The sequence below is a fragment of the Gossypium hirsutum genome, chromosome A01 (assembly GCF_007990345.1).
Source record: "Gossypium hirsutum isolate 1008001.06 chromosome A01, Gossypium_hirsutum_v2.1, whole genome shotgun sequence".
Classification (NCBI taxonomy): domain Eukaryota; kingdom Viridiplantae; phylum Streptophyta; class Magnoliopsida; order Malvales; family Malvaceae; genus Gossypium; species Gossypium hirsutum.
In genome coordinates this window covers 116,226,827-116,233,764 of record NC_053424.1, presented here as the reverse complement: position 1 = coordinate 116,233,764, position 6,938 = coordinate 116,226,827, and the positions used below count along the sequence as shown (strand labels likewise).

Genomic DNA, 6,938 nt, shown 5'->3' with positions numbered 1-6,938 from the left:
GCTGAAAGAAAGGGTTAGAATCGAGATTGAATTGAAAAATCGTCTAACTAGAAAAATAGTTAATCTTCACTTACGTACAACAGAGCCTCTCTCAGAATATGAAATTACAATAGTTTTTTTTTAAGAAGAAGTTAAATAACATAGACTAGCTATTAAGAACAAGACATAGCTAAACAATTTATTCAATTCAAATCTCGACAAAAATAGGGATTAATTTAAGGGATTTCAACAATAATGGGTTAAGGGTTAATATTAAGGTTAATACAAGGAATGGCTTGTTAGGCTCAAGGGGGTTTACGAGAGGTTAATCGTGGAGGTAGGCTTTTCATGGCAAGTGCCTTAATCATTTTGATATATCAAATCAAATGGTGTGGTCTCGACATGCATAATCAAGCAAGTTCTAAAATAACAGTTCAATACTGACGCACTCAAAGCAATAATAAAAGTGAGCATGAAAGGATGAATAGATGCTCAAAAGGCTCAAAAGGCTCAAAAATCTCACAAAAATTATGGCTTTTTGATGTTTAGACTCTTGAATTCCAATTCAAATTAATACCTAAACTAGGGGAAACAACTTCTAATTTAAAATTCTTAAAATCAACTTATCATGCTTGATTCTCTAATATCTTAAAGTTTAAATAATCAATGCATAAATCCCTATGTTTTAATTCAAGATATATCAATCAAAATCATAAATTAATTAAAATTTATCCTAAATATGATATGAGAGTTTTTCAAGAGAACAAGATGTTTATTCAGGGATTTTTCTGATAATGAAATAAATACCCCTTACACTTAAGATGTACATTGCCCTCAATGTACAAAGATAGATATTAGAGTATAAAAATAAGATAGGGGGAGGAGTGAAACTTCATGTATTAAGAACGGATGATATCCTTGGATTGGCGAGATCGAGTATTGGAGATACTTTGGATGGCAAGCTGGACTCTAAAGGTAAGCCGTTTTGCTTTTTTTTTTTTTGAAAAGGAAAACAAATGAATATTAAAAACTTAATAAAGGAAAAATAAAATAAGATAATTATTCTAATTTTTCAAGTGGCACGGCCGTAGCACACGCCCGTGTGTGCCGTGGCTTGCTCGTGTTTGTCGCGAATTAAGATGTCGCCACACGGTCTTCTCGTACGCCCATGTGTATAGGCCGTGTCGCTACGTGATCGTATTGCGCAACCATGTCTGGCGTGATTCGCTTCTTCTACGATCGTGTAGGTTTTCGCACGTCCGTGTTTATTCGGAAGATTCGACCACGGCCATGTCGCCCGGTCATGGCGTTTTATCGCAGCCCGTGTTTGGGGAAATCTTTTACCTTGTTTTTGCACGGCCATATCGCACAACCGTTTTTCCCTCCGTATTGGTCACACGGCTGTGTGATCGGCCGTGTGGAGTTGGGAACCTGTACCTCAAATACCCTGTTTGTGACCTAAATGTTTAAAACTTGAATTTAAAATAATTTAAAATCGTTAGTACTCGGGTTGCCTCCCGAGAAGCACTTGTTTATAGTCTAAGCTCGACTGTTACCTTGTTGGTATATTCAGGGCGGTTTGTGGAGTCGTAGCTCCTCTCCATCGACTTTAAAATTCTCACCATTATAAAGTTTGGGACGGTGTCCATTTACTTTGAAAGTACCGTATGATGGGTGACTTACCGCTATTGTGCCATATGGATGAACAGATTGAATTACGAAGGGTCCTGACCATCGTGATTTTAGTTTCTCGGGAAACATTTTGTGTCTTAGGTTGTATAGTAAGACGAGATCTCCAACTTCAAATTGTTTCTGTTGCTTTAAACGAACGTCATGGCGCCGCTTTGTTGCTTCCTTGTATAGGCGTGAATTTTCGTATGCATTGGCTCACCATTCATCTAGCTCGTTCAGCTGCATCAACCTATTTTTTCCTGCAAGTTCGAGATCAAGGTTTAGAAATTTAATAGCCCAAAAAGCTTTATGCTCTAGTTCGAATGGTAGATGACAACTTTTTCCATAAACAAGTCTGTAAAGTGATGTCCCTATAGGAGTCTTAAAAGCAGTTCTGTAGGCCCATAAGGCATCGTCTACTTTTGTTGCCCAGTCTTTTCTGTTTGATTCTACTATTTTTTCAAGGATTCGTTTGAGTTCTCAGTTTGCTACTTCAACTTGTCCATTAGTTTGAGGATGGTATAGGGTGGCTGTTCTATAATGAACTCCGTATTTCTTAAGGGTTTTTTCAAATTGAGTATTACAAAAATGAGTGCCCCTGTCACTGATAATTGCTCTAGGTGTTCTGAATCTCGAGAAGAGTTTTTTAAGGAAACGTACTACCACTCTAGCATCATTAGTAGGTAGAGCTTGGGCTTCTACCCATTTGGACATGTATTCAACTGCTACTAAGATGTATTTATTTCCAAATGAACTGGGGAATGGGCCCATGAAATCGATACCCCAAACGTCAAATATTTCACAAGAAACCATATAGCTTTGAGGCATTTCATCACGTTTAGTTATGTTACCTGTCCGTTGGCATTTGTCACATAAAGTAACATACCTGATAGCGTCTTTGAATAACGAAGGCCAATAAAAACCTAATTCAAGTATTTTGTGTGCGGTCTTAGTTCCACTATAGTGTCCTCCGGTTGGCCCTGAGTGGCAGTGTTCCAATATTTTTGATATTTCTGAGCCTGTAACGCATCTTCTAATGACTTGATTTGCACATCTACAAAATAGAAATGGATCATCCCAAAAGTAGTTTTTCACATCATTAAAGAATTGCTTCTTTTGCTGGTGTGTTAACCCTTTTGGGATAATGTTAGCAGCTAAAAAATTCGCGATGTCCGCAAACCAAGGTACCTCGAAGATAGATATAGCGAAAAATTATTCTTCAGGGAATGAATCATTTATTTCCACGTCATCTAGTTCTCTGGTATTGGATTTCTAGAGCCTGGACAGATGATCAGCCATGAGGTTTTCAGCTCTTTTCTTGTCTTAAATTTCCAAGTCGAATTCCTGCAATAGGAGAATCCATCGAATGAGTCGAGGTTTTGCATCGGTTTTAGTTAAAAGGTAGCGAAAGGCGGAATGGTCAGTGTAAACAACAACTTTAGACAATATGAGATATGATTAAAATTTATCAAATGAAAAAACCACAGCTAGCAACTCTTTTTCCGTAGTAGTATAGTTTTCTTGTGCAGCCGTTAAGGTTTTGCTGGCGTAATAGATAGGTTGAAAATACTTGTCTCTTCACTGTCCCAATACTGCACCTACTGCAAAATCACTCGCATCACACATTAGTTCAAATGGAAAGTTCCAATTAGGTGCAATTGTGATTGGAGCATTAATTAATTTATCCTTTAAAGTATTAAATACTTCTAAACATTCCTGATCGAAGTTAAAAGGTATATCTTTTTCTAGCAATTTAATCAAAGGCTTAGCTATTTTAGAAAAATCCTTAATAAATCTTCTATAAAAAACAGCATGTCCTAAAAAGCTTCTAATAGCCTTAACTGAACTAGGAGGTGGTCATTTTTTGATTGTTCCTATTTTAGATTTATCCACCTCAATCCCTTTACTAGAAATTTTATGCCCTAATACAATACCTTCTTGAACCATGAAGTGACATTTTTCCCAGTTAAGCACAATGTTTGTTTCCTCACATCTTATTAAAACTCATTTTAAATTTTTAAGGTAGAGATGGAAAGAGATACCAAATACCAAAAAATCATCCATGAAGACTTCCATGATATCTTCCACGAGTTCATCGAATATGGCTATCATACAGCGCTGAAAATGGCAGAAGCATTACATAATCCAAAAGGCATTCTACGATAAGTGAACGTACCATATGGGCATGTGAATGTCGTCTTTTCTTGATCTTCAGGAGCTATTGGGATTTGGAAGTAACCAGAGAGTCCATTTAGAAAGCAGTAATACATGTGTTTGGATAATCTTTCTAACATTTGGTTAATGAATGGCAAGGGGAAGTGATCTTTTCTTGTGGCGTCATTCAGTTTCCTGTAGTCTATGCAAACTCTCCACCCTGTAACTGTTCTTGCTGGGATTAATTCATTCTTCTCGTTGGTCACAACCGTCATGCCTGCTTTCTTGGGGACAACCTGCATTGGACTTACCCAAGAACTGTCAGAAATAGGATAAATAATTCCAGTATCTAGAAGTTTAATTACCTCGGCTTTTACAACTGCCTTCATGTTGGGGTTCAGACGTCTTTGAGCTTGCACACACAGATTGTATTCATCTTCCATCAAAATTTTGTAGGTGCAAAAAAGGGGCTGATTCCTTTAATGTCAGAAATTTTCCATACTATGGCATTCTGATGTTGTTTTAATACTTGGATTAATTCCTCTTTCTTTTTGGGTTGCAAATTAGAAGTAATAATAACTGGTAATGTAGAATTATTTACAAAGAATGCTTATTCTAAATGGTTTGGTAATTGTTTAAGTTCCAGTTTGGGAGACTTCTCAATAGAGGGTTTTTGCTTAAGTTCATCGTTTATCTTAATACCCTCATATTCTACTTGTCTTGATGAATGGTCATTAGGTTTCTCACCTGTCTCCTCGTCTTGAGCTGGATACGGTTCTGTCGTCTCCTCTTGTACAATTTCCTGAAAAGAGTCTTGAGTAATATGATCAATAGAGTCAATGAAATAACATGAATCATCCTGTTCCCTAGAGAATCTTATAGCATCGTAAATTTCAAAGATCATCTCCTCGTCACCTACTCTAAGTACCAATTTACCGTCACCCACGTCAATCACAGCTCTAGCAGTGGCTAGGAATGGGCGCCCTAAAATTAAGGGTACTTCCACATCTTCATCCATGTCAAGCACAATAAAATTAACAGGGAATATAAATTTATCTACTTTTACGAGTACGTCTTCTATAATACCCCTAGGATATTTAATAGATCTATCGGCTACTTGAATACTCATCCTAGTAGGTTTAGGTTCCCCAAGACCAAGTTGTTTGAACATTTTATATGGCTTCAAATTAGTACTAGTGCCTAAATCAGCTAGTGTTTTTTCAACATTCAGATTACCAATTAAGCAAGGGATAGTAAAACTTCTTGGATCTTTTAGTTTGGTTGGCAGCTTGTTTTAGAGTATGGCGGAGCACTCCTCGTTGAGTTCTACTGTAGATAAGTCCTCGAACTTCCTTTTATTTGTTAGAAACTCTTTCAAAAATTTTGCGTAGGTAGGCATCTGCGAGATGGCTTCAACAAAAGGTAAGTTGATATGTAATTGCTTAAAAAGTTCAAGAAACTTACCAAATTGTGCACCAATGCGATCTTTTTTTAATTTTGCTGGATATGTAACCGGTGGTGTATATTCCCCCAGCACTGGTTTGTCACTATTTTCGGGTTTTTCTTCCCTCCTTTCGCTTTCCACGGCTTCTTGTACTAACTTCTTTTTAGATTCTGCTAACACTTTCCCACTCCTTAGTGTAACTGCTTTGACATGCTCTCTTGATTTGGTATTACTAAGTACCTAGTGGCCTTTCCGAGATTAGTTTAGAAAACTGGCTTATTTGAGTTTCGAGTCCTTAGATCGATGCTTGTTGATTCTTAAGTGCTGTCTCAGTGTTCTGAAAACGAGTTTTTGATACCGAAATAAACTTTGAGAGCATCTCTTCAAGGTTTGGCTTCTTTTCTTGTTGATAAGGTGGCTGTTGAAAACCCTGAGGATTTTGTGGCTTTTGATTCCCTTGACCACCCTAGGAGAAATTTGGGTGGTTCGTCCAACCTGTATTATAAGTATTACTGTATGTGTTATTTTGATATCTAAAGTTATTATTACCCATATAGTTGACTTGTTCCTCCTCAGTTGTAGGATTGAAGGATTGATATTCTGTATGCACACCTCCTCCGCTTGAGTCACACCTCATTACTGGATGTACCCGCGTAGAACTAAGAAAACCATCAATCTTTTTATTAAGAAGTTCTACCTGATTAAAGAGCATGATGACTGAATTGACGTTATAAACGCCGGCTGTTTTCGTTGGCTTTGTCCTCATAACTTGTCACTAATAGTTATTCAGTGACATCTCCTCTATAAACTCATAGGTATCTTCCAGTGTTTTATTGTTGATGGTTCCGCCAGCAGCTGCGTCAACCATTTAACGAGTCGAGGGATTCAAACCATTATGGAATGTTTGTGCTTGAAGCCAAAGCGGTAACCCATGGTGAGGGCACCTTCTTAGTAAGTCTTTGTATCTTTCCCATGCATCATAAAGTGTTTCTAAATCCATCTGCACAAAAGAAGAGATATCATTATGTAATTTAGCCGTTTTAGCCGACGGAAAGTATTTTAGTAAAAAATTTTCGGTCATTTGTTCCCAAGTAGTGATAGACCCTCGTGGTAATGAGTTCAACCACTGTTTAGCTTTGTTTCTCAGTGAAAAAAGGAACAACCGAAGATGAATGGCATCATCAGAAACGCCATTGATTTTAAATGTATCGCAAAATTCCAGAAAGTTTGCTAAGTGAGCGTTGGGATCTTCATCCTCCAAACCATCAAACTGAACAAAATGTTGTATCATTTGAATTGTGTTAGGTTTCAGTTCAAAAGTATTTGCAGCTACAGCAGGTCTAACTATGCTAGATTCAATTCCTATTAAAGAAGGTTTAGCATAATCATACATAGTGCGTGGAGCAAGATTTTGATTAGCCGCAATTGTAGGAGGAAGCTGATTGCCTTGGTTTTTAGCCATCTCTTCGGTTGGGGGTTGAGTATCGTCTTCTTGCTCGTTCTTCGTGTATCTTAAGCTGCGCCTTATTTCTCTTTGGTTTCTGCGAACTGTACGATCGATTTTTTCGTCAAAAGTAATGGTCCCGACGGGTTTCTTCTAGTCATAAACTATAAAATCTGCCAAGAAAAGAAAAGTAAATTAATAAATATAATAATAATTAAATTAAATTGCAAGAAAAATAAATGGCTA

General features: G+C 37.2%; 1 non-coding gene across 1 annotated transcript; it reads left to right on the top strand.

The window, feature by feature from the left end:
* Positions 1-6,174: 6,174 nt before the first annotated feature.
* On the top strand, positions 6,175-6,280 carry LOC121207905 (small nucleolar RNA R71). Its single transcript, XR_005903002.1, has one exon. It is a non-coding gene; the product is annotated as a small nucleolar RNA R71 (small nucleolar RNA).
* Positions 6,281-6,938: the final 658 nt, after the last annotated feature.